The sequence below is a fragment of the Ptiloglossa arizonensis genome, chromosome 5 (assembly GCF_051014685.1).
Source record: "Ptiloglossa arizonensis isolate GNS036 chromosome 5, iyPtiAriz1_principal, whole genome shotgun sequence".
Classification (NCBI taxonomy): domain Eukaryota; kingdom Metazoa; phylum Arthropoda; class Insecta; order Hymenoptera; family Colletidae; genus Ptiloglossa; species Ptiloglossa arizonensis.
In genome coordinates, this window is record NC_135052.1 from 1,042,352 (window position 1) to 1,057,619 (window position 15,268).

The window sequence follows — 15,268 nt, forward strand, 5'->3', positions numbered from 1 at the left end:
AATGAAGACGTATCAAGTCGTACAGAATTCTCCACAAAAGTCAAAAAGTTATTTTCAGCCACACGAGCACCTAAAATAATCTCGTTAGCTTTGAGCTCCAATGTATCCGCGAGTATGCGCCGCAAAGATAATTAGTTTGACGTCTTAATCGCAGTAGTTGAACAGTTAAAAACAGTAAAACAGTAAAATCATTAATATTTTTTGTTTTCTTTCTTTTTTTGTCTAAATCGCGTAATACTTCGACAAATTTTCCTGAACGTTTGGACGTTAAACAAAAAACCACAACTGATAAGTAATGGATCGAGTCTGGCCGATGGTTCCAGTACGGTTCCTCGAGAATATAAAACTCCTTGAAACATTTAAAGGAACATGAAAATCAGCGTCTCGCACCAGGGGAGTGATTTGTAGTAATCGTTCGAGCAACGAAATCATCGTGTATCCGATCTTTTCATTCTTGGATTGGTGCCCGAACGCTTCTCGGGCGACTACGGCGATCATCTTTGGACGAATGTCAAGACCAAAACTGGTACGTGACGATTATTAACGATCCGTGCTGTCTAGATACTTCGTGTCGCGTACAATACGTGTACCCATTAACGTCGAACCGCCCAATTCCGATTACAAAATCCCTGTTAACCGGACAACGATGAATCGTCGACTTATCCAAGGTGATCCTTCGTAGGAAAATAACACTTTTAGACGTCGAGAAAATTCTGGAACACTTGGCGCCCGCATCTTGAATATTCGTTCCTCGGTCTCGCTTTCGGTTTCGATCGCGAAACCTGTTTTCAATCCGCGAACGAATTTCTGGCCAGGCTCTGAGGACATCCCGACAATTGTGCGGTTTCAAAGGCGGGGATTTCCCGGCCAGTTGCCCGATCGACGTATCCCCAAACTGGACGTCAGGCCACGTGTCCAATAGGTTGTTCAATAAGGTTCGTCGTTCGATAAAACGACAACATTATTAAACAGTACTACATTGAAGAGTACTGTTCAATAAGTGTTATCGAACGACAAACTACTACATTGAATAGTACCGTTCAATGAATTATATCGAACGACAAACTACTACATTGAATAGTACCGTTCAATGAATTATATCGAACGACAAACTACTACATTGAATAGTACTGTTCAATGAATTATATCGAACGACAAACTACTACATTGAATAGTACCGTTTAATAAGTTTTATCGTACGACAAACTACTACACTGAACAGTACTGTTCGATAAGTTTTATCGAACGACAAAACTTCTTGAACAACCTAGTATTCTGTAGAGATACCAGATTAACCCTTTGTGGTCGTGTGCCTACTCTCGGCCACCAAAGCTCTTTTACCTGTATGTATTGTGGCACTGTGAAGATCTAAAGAGTAAAGATTGTTCTGAATGTTCAAACAGAGAATTTAAAACACCAAACTAATTTTTGCGACACACGTTCACGAAAAACGGGGATTCGTATTAAAGACTGCTTTGAAAAACACCACACGATGAAGAACTGTAAAATATAATCGTTACACAAAATTAAAACGTATTATTGTGTTACTTATATCTAAAGTTTAAAAAAGAATCGATCGATTTTGTTTTTCCTTCATAATCTTGCCTATTATGTATTACTATTCATTCAACGAAAATTAATACCGACTAGCACGATACCTAAGTGTAAACTTAATACGTTTGCAAGGGGTTAATACCACAATTAGAGTACACGGTTTATTTCTATATCCTGATTTATTAACGCAAAGAATAACAGAAAAAATATAAGCCATTCGTCACACGTGTACACTCTCTACATCTCGATTCCTCGGTTGCAATCATACTCTCTCAACATCACATATCTCGTACACTATGATACCAATTACTACCATACCACTATATATCAATTTAAATCTATAACCTACTCGATACCCAAACTTATTGTAAAGATTATAATATACAGGGATTTCGTCTATCCAATAATATAACGATTGTGAATACAGAAATATAAACTCGGGAATGTACTAGGTTGTTCGATAAGTTTTGTCGTTTTTTCCATTGTAAAAAAAATACTACGACACTTCAGCTTCAAACAACTGTAAATATACGAACGAGTCGACAGGTCTACACGAAACTTCGCGTATGTTCATCGAACAGTAGTATCATCTTCGGAAAAATAAAACGACGAACCTGATAGCTCGATTTCTTATCGAACGACAAAACTTATTGAGCAACCTGTTGCAAAGAAATGTACAGCAATACAACTTGGTGTGAACGACGACAGGTACTCTTTTCGACTTGAAACTGGAAAGAAAAACCCAAAAGGAAAAATATTCAAACCTTTGTCCGTGCAACAGATAACCCTCCGGTACCAATACAAAGATAATCCTTAACCTTTTCCACTCGAGAGACGATCCTCGATCTCCACTTAATTCGGTGTACTTTCTCCAATTCGGAAAACCATCGTGGTTTGGAATTGAAATTAAAATTCAATTACTCCTTCCTTGTAAGATGTAAACATATACAGTTAGCGAAAAAAGTATTCATACACCAGTAGGTGCTCTACTTTGAATGCCAATAACTTTTCCTGCAGAACACCAATTTAACAATGAAATATAGTACAAAGTAAGAAATTTACACAGCCTTTGAATGATATATTATTTTATTAAAATTGAAGCATCTTAATACAAATTACATAACAAAATTCTTAGCGAGTACGGAAACCGTCGGGAAGAAAGTATTCATACAGTTGCCATTTATCGATAAAAAATGTCTAAACAATTGAACGAGGAGATTCCCGATGTGCATTTGTTTTTGTTTGTAAGTGTAAATTACATTTCATTTCGTTTTAATCTTCCCATGATAGTGCACACTTAAAATGTCTACGAAAAGCAGAGAAACAACCTTAGAAGAACGAAATATTATAATAGGTCTTTATAAAAATGGATCTTCTCTTAGAAAAATTGGTGAACTGTTGGAAAAAAGTCGTGCAACCATCCAGTATATTGTAAGTAAATATAAGACACAGGGAACACTAGAAAATAAGCGTCGATCTGGACGGCCGCCGAAGTTAAGCGATAGAGATGACAGATTTGTTATTAAAAAAGTTAAAGAAGATCCATTCAAAAGTGCTCCCAAAATTGCGGCGGAATTAGAAGTAGCCACTGGAAAACATGTTTCTTCCAAAACAATATGTAATAGGCTTAAGGAAGCTGAATACCTTTCACGTATTGCTAGGAAGAAACCATACGTTACTGAAATAAATAGAAAGAAAAGGCTTGAATTTGCAAAAAAATACATAAATAAGCCGTTAGAGTTTTGGAAATCTGTTATTTTCTCCGACGAGAGTAAAGTTATTATTTTTGGAACAGATGGAAAATGTTTAGTGTGGAGAGAAAAAGGAAAAGCTTTAAACCCAAAAAATATGAAGCCTACACTAAAGCACGGTGGAGGGAGCATCGTGATATGGGGGTGCATGGCCGCGAATGGTTTGGGTAATTTGCATTTCATTGAAGGAATTATGGATAAATATGAATACCTGAATATTTTGAAATTGAATTTGAAACAAAGTGCAGAAAAATTAGGGATATCGGATTGTTATTATTTCCAGCAAGACAATGATCCCAAACACAAGTCTCATTTAGTTAGAGAATGGTTGTTATACAATACACCACATGTCTTGGAAACACCTCCACAGTCTCCAGATATAAATGCTATAGAACATATATGGGAAGAACTGAAACGTCGTGTTCGAAAACATACAATTTTGAACAAAAACGAGCTAAAGAGTGCGTTAAAAGAGGAATGGACAAAAATTGATAAAAATATAACAAATAATTTAGTTGCATCAATGCCCAAGCGATTGCAAGCCATAATAGACAGTGAAGGATATTCAACGAAATATTAATTCATTTATTAATTTGTTATTTTGATTAGTAATTCAAGAAAGTATCTACTGTATGAATACTTTTTTCCCAGCGGTTTCCGTACTCATTAAGAATTTTATTATATAATATGTATTAAGATGCTTCAATTTTAATAAGATATATATCGTTTAAAAACTGTGTTAATTTCCTATATTGTACCATATTTCGTTGTTAAATTAATATTCTGTAGAAAAAGTTAACGGCATTAAATGTAGAGCTCCTACTGGTGTATGAATACTTTTTTCGCCAACTGTATATGAAATGTTGAAATGAAAATGTTCCGTTTGAAATTAATTACACGATTTGAAGGATTTCATCGAGGTGCTAGTTTCTGGTAGTAGAAAAGCTTCGGGTGCAAAGGGTTTAAACTAACGTCAACACGTTTCGTAGTGAAACTCGAGTCGATCTCGAGAGTTTCTCACCAATGAGGACTTCGTTTGATCGCAGTTTCCACCGATGAGGATTCACTCTCGAGTGGACGCGATTCGTAGCTTTAGTTTCTCATCGATTCGCAAACACGGCTGGTTCACCCGGGACGCGTTACGAACACAATAGGCATCCGAAACATTTGGAATCGGAGTATTACGCAACCAGTCGTATCCAGTTTTCTTCTACACGGGCGCCGGTGAATTTTAAATACCAAAGACTCGTTTCCAGCCGCGTTTCTCGCGTTGGTAATTCGCTCGAGGTGGATGTCGAACGTCTCTCGGTTGGTCTACTTTCTCGGTCGCGTGGTCATCGTGGACGTTCGGGGAAGAAACATCGCCCAAAACTGGAAAATTCCATTGCTCTTCTATTGTCGAGTCAAGTTGTCCCGTCGACCTTTAAGGTCGATTTATATTATTTGTTCAGGCATGTTCCGTATCCGTCGAATACAGTCGACGAAGGATTATCATTGTATACCGTACTAGGGTAATACATATTAAAGTAATAAAGTAATAACATATGGTATATAATAATATATAATAAGTAATATTACGTTGTAGAATGTATGCAAAAAGAAAAGTATACCTACATTGTATACAGTATTACGTATTGTATACTGTATATCTTTTTTTATTTTCATCGACTGCATCCACTTAACACAAATCATGCCCGAAGAGGTAATATAAGTCGACTTTTAAGTCGAAATAACAGATGTTCGTATGTTTCCAGTTGAGGAAAAAAAAAGAAAGTGCGAACGTTCGTCGTTTCCACGCTCGTATGACACCGGACTAAGGTCGATGAACGTTCCTATCTCTGCCTCGTTGTTTTCGATTGGAAAAATAAGGAAAAGCGTACGATTGTGCGATGAAAAGTAACTCCGACGCTGATTCATTTTTTTGTATCTTATCGTTCGTTGACCAATCTTCTCGCGAATCGATTTTTTCAGCATGAAATCTGATCGTACGAATAAATAATACGGACTAGAGTTCTTGAATCAATTTTCTACACAAGTGGATCGATTTTTTGTAGTAGATTTTTTTAGTAAATTAGTTTTCTAACTTTCGACCGTATCGATTCGAAAAGTTGACTTTTTTCAACAAGAATCTGCATCGATGGACCTTGCGTTTAGATCGTTTACGATTTTAAGAGAAACATTGTCGCTCAATATCGTCGATTACACATCGTTTCGAAAAAAGTCATTTATGGTTTCGTAATGCTATTGGTAACCTTCTCGATAACGCAGTAAATCCTCTAGGTGGTTAATTCGTTTTAAAGCTTTCTGGATAAGTCGAATTATATAGACACGACGTACTTTTGGTGTACAGTCTTAATTTCAAAATGTAAAATTGAACAGTCTCTTTTACGAGAAAAGTGAGTAAAGAAAAATGAAAATGTATCCAAGTACACAATCGTGTAACTCGACGACTGGCTGTATCGGTGTTTGCAGTCCTAAACATTATAAGACGTTAAAAGATTATTCTTTATGTCTTCTATAGCACTTATAAGATTACAGGCATCGTCACAGCGAGTTTACGAGTTACGAGGATTCGTAAATAGAGGAAGGTCGCCCGATACCGACCAAAACTAATTTTCACCTTCATCGCCAGAAAACTATAGATTAAAGAAACAAAGAGGAAGGTTAGTGTAGACAATATACAGAAGTCGTCGAGTAATAAAGAAGTCACCGAATGTATTATGCATAATGACACGTGTGCAATGCACGAACCGGGAAAATATCGATCATCTTATTAAACGATATTCATGAATAAATTTTAAGTAATACCGTCATTAAAATACAAATATCTTTTACTAACATTTCCTAGCATTATTAATCTCTTAATACCTAACCATCTACTGCCAGTCGATACCGAGAGATACTTTTTCGACCACTGTGAATCACATTTTCATTTTCGCAAATTATCAATTCCTACTATTGTATTTCCACAAAATTAATTTTCCTCGCTTTGTCGAGTATCGTCTACCCTACAGATCGGTTTTTTTCTTTCAAAAATTCTATTTTACCGATTCAGTTTCTCAAAGTATGACAGAAAGAAACTTCGAGTGGTCGGTTCTGGAGAACCTTTCTCCACTATTGGACGAGAAGTCGTGCAAAATTGTCACGGGCGTGTTAAGAACGGGTCCAAGTGCTTTGGTTTTTCCAACTGACCGGAGTGTTCGTTCCTTCTTCCTTCTCGAAGCTCAAGGATCTTTGTGTAAAAAGCTGAGAGGACCATCCGGCGATTGTGCCGAATTGACAAAGGTCAACGAGTCCGAGTATCGTTTCTCCGGTGTCCAGTGTATTCGTAGAGTCGGGAGCTGAGGCAGAGACGAACGGTTGATTTTCTAAGGACAATGGACCCTGTGTGCAGTCGTGTTCCTTAGACGAAACTGTTGGAAAAACGCCCACGACGACCCACGTCGCGATGACTGTTCGCGTGGTTTTACCTGGGACGCGCGTTAAACGTGTAGGCAGGCCAAAATCACCTCCGAAAGCAGTGTGACTCATGGATTTCGCGATCCTCGCATGAACGTACAGATTTATTATAAGCTACAGTGTGCTTCCTAATTCGTGGTCTGGCTTCGCTTCTTATCCACCGTGAATCGCTACAAGTATAGTTTCATCGAAGATCTGCTGCGCAAGGTAACTCAACGTCGGATACATTTTGAAGGAATATCTTGCATTTGAACGAAATCTAAACGTACACTTGACGATACACGAACTGGACTCGGATTTCTTCCAGTTGCGAAAATTCGATCTGAAAAATTGTAAAAATTACGAACTGGTTAATTATACGATCGGTTACATATACACGTACAGGTACAATTGGACGCTAACGAATGCGATGGAGTAACCATTAAACGAATCGCACCGTATATCATTCTATCGCGATGGAATATTCGTCAAAGTCGTGTGATTTCCATTGAACGATTTTTTCCACCGATAGAGCCATTGTTCTAGAGTTCTCAATGCTTATTGGCCCGTACTACGGGGAATATTTTTTACAGAGCGTTACCGTTACTTCTCGTCCGAGACCTTGCAATATTTGCTCTCACGAGCAGCTCTGGGCTCGATTGATCGTCACGAGTTTGAAAAATGCTACGATTTTCGAATTTTGCACTTCTAAATGGTGTTCGAATTCGCGACCGCGGATGCAATCGTCAGTCTCCGTTTGTCGATAGTTCCGTTCGAGAGGACCGTGGAGTTTCTCGGAGTTTCTACTCTAGGACCTTCGGCGTCGAGTGAATTCAGTACTTGGAAAATAAGTTGCGCGCGGATGTGTGTAACACGCGGAAAGCGATGGCCGCCTTGGCGCAACGTCCTCGACCCGATCGCGGAGGTGGTTGTTCAGGATCGTGTGTCGCGTATGGACACAGACGGTGTTCATCTGGCGGATAGAGACAAGTCCTGCTCACCTAGTAACACACTACGGCAATTCCACATCGGATGGACAAGCTCTGATTAGAAACCAGCCGTTCGAACGCTCTCGCGACGTGTCATTGGAGTCTCGTTCTTTTAACCCTTTCAGCGCTACGGACGCATATATACGCGTCTACAGAGAGAGTTATCGGTGCGAACTATGGGGTTGCATACGCGTTTAGAGTTATTAGTGAGGACTATGGGCGCGTATACGTGTTCAGAGAGAGTTATCGGCTCGTAACGCGTTTAGAGTTATTGGCGTGGATTATAGGTTCGTATACGCGTTTAGATTTATCGGTGTAGATTATGGACGCATTTATGCGTTTAGAGACAGTTATCGGTATGGTCTATGGACTCGTATATCCGTTTAGAGAAAGTTATCGATGTAGACTATAAGTGCAAATACGCGTTTAGGGAGAATCATCGGTTAGAGTTATTGGCGTGGATTATGGGTTCGTATACGCGTTTAGATTCATCGGTGTAGATTATGGACGCATTAGAGACAGTTATCGGTATGGACTATGGACTCGTGTACCTGTTTAGAGAAAGTTATCTATGCAGACTATGAATGCAAATACGCGTTTAGAGAGAATCATCGGTTAGAGTTAGCGGTATGGATTATATGCGCATATATATGCCTAGAGATCGGTATGGACTATGTACTCGTAACGCGTTTAGAGTTATCGGTATGGACTATGTACTCGTAACGCGTTTAGAGTTATCGGTATGGACTATGTACTCGTAACGCGTTTAGAGTTATCGGTATGGACTATGTACTCGTAACGCGTTTAGCGTTATCGGTGTGAACTATGGGCTCACACGCGTTTAGAGTTATCGGTGTGTACTATGGGCTCGTATACAGATTTGGAGAGAGTTATCGGTGTGGACTACGGACGCATATACGCGTCCAATGAAAGATATTGGATTGTGAGAGTAACCTTCGAAAATAACTTTCCCGTATTATTTAATTCGGAGTAAAAGAATTACAAATGTAACTTAATGTACGTTCAATCGATCAAGTTCACGCTGGCAAAAGAATATTTCCTCCCCAGAAATTGCCAAGGGTAGACGTCCACGCGGATTGCCATTTAAAGGGGTTGAGCGGCCCGAACATCCACGAGCGCTTCGCTCGTGCGGCGAACGCCTATAGGTGTTCGGCGAACACGGTCAACGAGTACTAGTACGAGATTTCCGCATGCGACGCGAACCGGGTCTTCCAATTTTGGCACAGAAAAGGTTAAAACGCGTCTGTACTCAATGCCGTAAGATTTCTAACTATCAACCAGTAGAACGGGAGCAGTTGTTCCAGTAACGGATTATTGTTAGTATAATAAATAAAAAAGAAGACACAACGGCGGTTCTGAACCTCCTACTTATTTATTTATTTATTTTCTTTCAACCGTTTCTTGTCGTTTTCGACTTAATCGTAAATAGTAAATCTATAAATAGCAAGTAAACGTGTCGTAATCACGCAACGATAAGGAACGATTTCGTTGTACTACTCTCCATAACAGTCTGTATATTTGTCTCGGAGCATGGTTTTTTGGGTGCTCTTCAGGAATCTGTGTAACGTAAATGTACAACGCGAAGAAGCGCGCTTATTATTGTCGCCTATTCTATTTTCGCGTGTATGGCTACGTATATGTTACGTGGACGATGGACGTAATTGTGTTGTCCCTCGTATTGCGCCACATCACGATCGACGCTTCTATCGATATAAGGATCTCTGGAGAGCCACGTGTTCCTTCTCGGAATTGATATTTCCCGATGTTTCACACGCGTTACGATTATTATTTCCACGATTATTTGTTTAACACGTGATTATTTGTTTCTCTATCTATGATAACGAAATTGTTGCGCCGTAAGTAGACTATCCCTATTTTTTTGCCGTTGAACTCATGCTTCCTAACCTAAATCTCAAGCTGAACATCTTTCGTCTATTTTACGACGTTCAGTGTTAACAAAGTATTGTTCACATTACGTGTTTATACTTTGCAAGTTTCCTTTTGCACCGAGAAAATCTTTCCTGTGCTCTCGTTTTTCTTCTTTTTGTCGTTCACTTTTTCTCATTCTCTGTTTATCCCTTTACTATTTTTATCCCTTTACTATTTTTATCCGAACGTTTGAAATAAATAAATATATAGCTTGTCTAGAACCGACAGCGGTTTTTCTTTTTTTCCTGTTAATCGTCGCTCGATCGATTCTTTCGGTCTCCCTCGTATTTAGCCAGACTGGACGAAGATGGGAGTTACTCCAATCATTTGAATACTATATGTCTTCATCTGGATTATTATGCGGATTAGACTCTTACGTTCGAATAATTTATTCGGCGAATTAATATTCGTTGTCTTGCAGTGTTTATCCGTAGCGATTAAGAAAACTTACGAACGAAACGGATTAAAATTATCCGTCACTGTGTTCGTTGATGTATAGTAATAATTAGTTTTGTCGAACGACAAAATTTATCGAACAATCTAGTATTTAGCGCGCGTGTTGCGTTTGTACAGTGTCTACCGGGTATATGGTTATAGAATGTACGGACCTTGGTATTTTTGCGTTGTATATAGAATTTTTATGATACACGTGTAGAGTGTCTGGTACAACGTATATATATATATATATATATATTTGCAATCTATGTGTTATTTTTGCATTTCTGTGATATACGTAATCTGTGAATCTCTTTTTTTTTGTAATACACGTAGCGTTTTTGGTAACTTAGCAATCCGTGTAGCATTTTTACCGCGTGTGACTCAAATCTTGCGTTTTTATGGTGTGTGTGATTTTTGTGATACGAAAATCAAAAGAATTATGTAAATTGTGATTTTTGCGGTGTCTTTGGTAGTTTAGTTTATGTAGGAACAGTACTCCGATACCGACCGAAATTAATTGTTATTTTCCAACGAAAATAAAAATATTCTCATCTGTCAAAAAAAAAAAAACAAAACAAAACAAAAGAACGAGATTAGCCAATGATATACAGAAGTCATTAAGCGATGAAGTCGCTACATGTGTTATATCTAAAGACTCGTTCAATGAAGATTGGGTGCAATGCATTCAATATGAAGTTTGACCACTTGTGCATTGCACGATCGAGGAAAATATTAATTGTTTTCAATAGGATATTTATAAAATAAAAATTAAACGATATTAATTATTAACTTTATAATATTAATATACGTATAAGTGTCTTTAATTAACATTATTTACGTTCAGAACCTCCAGATACCTAAAAATTTACTAACCAAAAAACTGGTCGGTAGCGAAGGACAATTTTTCCACTGGAATTATCATTCTTTATTGTTCAATTTTCAAAAATAAATTTCCCTCCTTTTATGAAGTATTATTTACGGCACGAGTCACTTTTTTAAAAGTTTACCGACTCCAGCCTAAATAACAAAAAAGAATACTTAAAGTGATCGTTCTCTCTGTAATATTTTCGTAATACTCGGTCTCAAGTGTTATATGTTTATAAGTAATGCACGGTAAATCTGGTGGGGAAGTTGGTATCTTTGATATTTCAGCAATGTACGTGCGCGCGCATGCGTGTCCACGAATCACAAAAAAGTACATTCAACATGTAGATGCCATGAATTCACCACACACGGGCCCTGCACCAAAAAAGCACCAGAGATACCACTAAAATACCAAAAATGTCACGTGCGCCACAAAAATATCGCACATACCACACACGCTACGTAAATACCACAAAAATACGCACACAGATATATCCCCCGCCGCGCACTATAGTTAACGCAACCACTACACGCGCGTGCTCGGGACACGTTGCACCGCGTGGAAATCGCGCACAATCGCACTCGTAAGATAGTTTCGTCGTTTATATTACGAATAAATGTTTACTCGTTCGCCTACCCTGTTCGAATAGATTTTAGTCCGGAAAAAATACTCGTTTCGATAGAAATTTCATTACACGTCACCGAAATCCAAGCTTGCGAAACTTTTCGCTCGAGTTGCACCAATTTCTCCGACATTCAACATAGATTCCGTTTTTTGTCTGCGATATAAATGTTCATTCGTCCATCCATCTTCTTTAAATCGATCTTAATCCGAAGAAACACTTTTGGTTAAAAATCTACTTCCACAATATCAATACCAAGCATGCGAAACTTCTCGTTCAAGTTGCACCAATTTCTCCAATATTCAACGTAGCTTTCGTTTTTTAACTTCGATATAAATGTTTATTCGTCCATCTATCTTGTTCCAATCGATCTTAATCGAAAGAAACACTTTTGGTTAAAAATCTACTTCCACAATATCAATACCAAGCATGCGAAACTTCTCGTTCAAGTTGCACCAATTTCTCCAATATTCAACGTAGCTTTCGTCTTTTAACTTCGATATAAATGTTTATTCGTCCATCTATCTTGTTCCAATCGATCTTAATTCAGAGGAAAACGTTTGGTTAAAAATCTACTTCCACGATACCAAGATCCAAGCATACAAAACTTCTCGTTCAAGTTGCACCAATTTCTCCAATATTCAACATAGATTTCTTCTTTTATCATCGATATAAATGTTTATTCGTCCATCTATCTTGTTCCAATCGATTTTAATCGGAAGAAACACTTTTGGTTAAAAATCTACTTCCACGATACCAAGATACAAGTATACAAAACTTCTCGTTCGAGTTGCACCAATTTCTCCAATATTCAACATAGATTTCTTCTTTTATCATCGATATAAATGTTTATTCGTCCATCTATCTTGTTCCAATCGATCTTAATCCAAAGAAACACTTTTGGTTAAAAATCTACTTCCACGATACCGAGATCCAAGCGTGCGAAACATCTCGTTCAAGTTGCACCAATTTCTCCAATATTCAACATAGATTTCTTCTTTTATCATCGATGTAAATGTTTATTCGTCCATCTATCTTGTTCCAATCGATCTTAATCGAAAGAAACACTTTTGGTTAAAAATCTACTTCCACGACACCAAGATACAAGTATACAAAACTTCTCGTTCGAGTTGCACCAATTTCTCCAATATTCAACGTAGCTTTCGTCTTTTAACTTCGATATAAATGTTTATTCGTCCATCTATCTTGTTCCAATCGATCTTAATACAGAGGAAAACGTTTGGTTAAAAATCTACTTCCACGATACCAAGATCCAAGCATACAAAACTTCTCGTTCAAGTTGCACCAATTTCTCCAATATTCAACATAGATTTCTTCTTTTATCATCGATGTAAATGTTTATTCGTCCATCTATCTTGTTCCAATCGATTTTAATCGGAAGAAACACTTTTGGTTAAAAATCTACTTCCACGATACCAAGATACAAGTATACAAAACTTCTCGTTCGAGTTGCACCAATTTCTCCAATATTCAACATAGATTTCTTCTTTTATCATCGATATAAATGTTTATTCGTCCATCTATCTTGTTCCAATCGATCTTAATACAGAGGAAAACGTTTGGTTAAAAATCTACTTCCACGATACCGAGCTCCAAGCGTACGAAACATCTCGTTCAACTTGCACCAATTTCTCCAATATTCAACATAGATTTCTTCTTTTATCATCGATATAAATGTTTATTCGTCCATCTATCTTGTTCCAATCGATCTTAATCCAAAGAAACACTTTTGGTTAAAAATCTACTTCCACGATACCGAGATCCAAGCGTGCGAAACATCTCGTTCGAGTTGCACCGATTTCTCCGACATTCAACGTGGATTTCGTCTTTCAACTTTCCAACGAGCGCAAAGTGCACCCACTTGACCACTTAAGGGCAATTCTGATCGAATATTGTTTTGATAGAGGTGATTCAGCGCATTCTATAGTCCTCTCGGAATGGAACAGATTGCAGCAGCGGCAGACTCTGTCTACTAAGCTTCCCTGGCTGCTGAGAGAGGGAGACGGAGATGCTGAAGTGGGATAAAACGTAATGACCTCCACCTCCGTGTTTCGTACTATTTTCGATACACGTCTCGGCTAACTTTAGCGTTTTCGTTAGTCCAGTCTTTGACTTTGAGCCGTGGTTTTCCACCGTCGAGTAGTCGTTCGCGCGCCACGCAGAAAACCACAACCGTTGGTATCGTCCGCGTAAATATTCACGTCGGTGCCCGTTCCACCGTCGACCGACCAACCGGTTTCGTCTTCCGCGTGGTTCCTCGGCCATTTGTCTCACCGCACCACGAAGACGACGATGGGTCGCCACGAGAAACGTTTCAACGTTGCACGACGGCGTTGCGACCGTGCGAAATGTTGATCCACGAGGGGATGGTGTTGTTGTTGTTGTTGTTGTTCTTGTTATTATTGTTATCGTCGACCAGTGAGACCGATCATTTCGCGAAAGTGATACGCGTTACGAACAGTTACGAAGTACCTCGAAGCGATGTGGTTCCTTGGGCAAGTTCGATTCTTTTTCTTTTCTTTTCTTTATTTTTTTTTTGGTCCCCTTCCCTCCCGTACTTTCTCTCCTGAAAAAAAGATTCAAGTTAACGGTGAACTCGATCGTTTCCGTTTTCTTCCAACTGTACGTCACCGCACGGTCGTGTAACGCGATCGATTCACGAGTTACTCGGACCGGAGCCATTTATACGCGACGCTGCCCAACTATTTCGAAAACAGCGCATAAAATTAACTCGCGGTGGAATATATACGCGCGCCCGCCGCTGGAACGCTACATAGTAAGGCGGTGCGAACTATTTTGGAGAGCTGACACCTATTTCTCGCCGGTGGTGTTCGCCCACGGTTCGAAGTTACACGTTTTGAATGGACAGAGCGACGAAAAAAGGTGTCGAGACTGCGCTGAGCCGCGACCCTTTCTTCCGTGTGGTCCTTGCGACACCGGATTTAGTTTTATTGTACCACCTGGTGACGCGGAGATCCCCGAGAATCGGAATCATTCCGCGGGCAAATTTTCATTTAAACTGTAAATTTTCCACGACTCTGTAAACCCGACGGATAATAATCACAGGTACTCGGGAAAGGCTGTGTTCCGTGTACCGTTTCGTCGGGAGTATAATTAGTATCCACCAGCGGTAATTCGAGTTGTCTAATCGCGAATAGGTACGGGACGAACTTGACCCCCGTTGGACCGTCCACCTTGACCCGATCTTTATTATCTTTTGCTCGTTTCGTGTACTCGCTCCCCTCTCTGTCGCGTATTTTTATCACAAAGGATGCCACGTTGATCGAAAGCTTTCGAGAGACGTCTTTGAGGCAACAGGTGGCCGGAAGTTCCTGTAAAGACGCCTTTCGCTGGAAATCGCAACCGAAGGGACAACCGAACAAAATTGTCCATCGAATTTTAACCGATAGTGTGTACGATTATCGACACAATTTCAAATTTTAACGGACGGTGGAAATTATCAAAACGTAATTTGAATTTCACCGAATAGGAAAATCATCGAGTCTTCCTCGATACTACTACTACGTGTTCCAACATCGAGGGGGAGAGGGGGCACTTCCGTTCATTGTTTCGCACCGTTTCCCCGCAGACACTCTCGATACCGCAATAACAATTAGGCAACATCGCGAAACGATTTTCA

The 15,268-nt window shown here is 39.1% G+C and overlaps 1 protein-coding gene across 3 annotated transcripts in view; it reads left to right on the top strand.

Annotated features, from left to right (window-relative positions):
* LOC143147648 (dnaJ homolog subfamily B member 6) overlaps nt 1-15,268 on the top strand; it is a 30,504-nt gene that overhangs the window by 7,129 nt on the left and 8,107 nt on the right. For 2 of the 3 annotated variants that reach the window (XM_076313076.1, XM_076313078.1), the window contains exon 1: nt 13,980-14,123. The exons of the other annotated variant lie outside the window; for it this stretch is intronic. The gene's annotated coding sequence lies outside the window, so the exon portion shown is untranslated. Of the gene's footprint in view, nt 1-13,979; nt 14,124-15,268 lie in introns of those variants that run through there. 3 annotated transcript variants of the gene reach the window in all.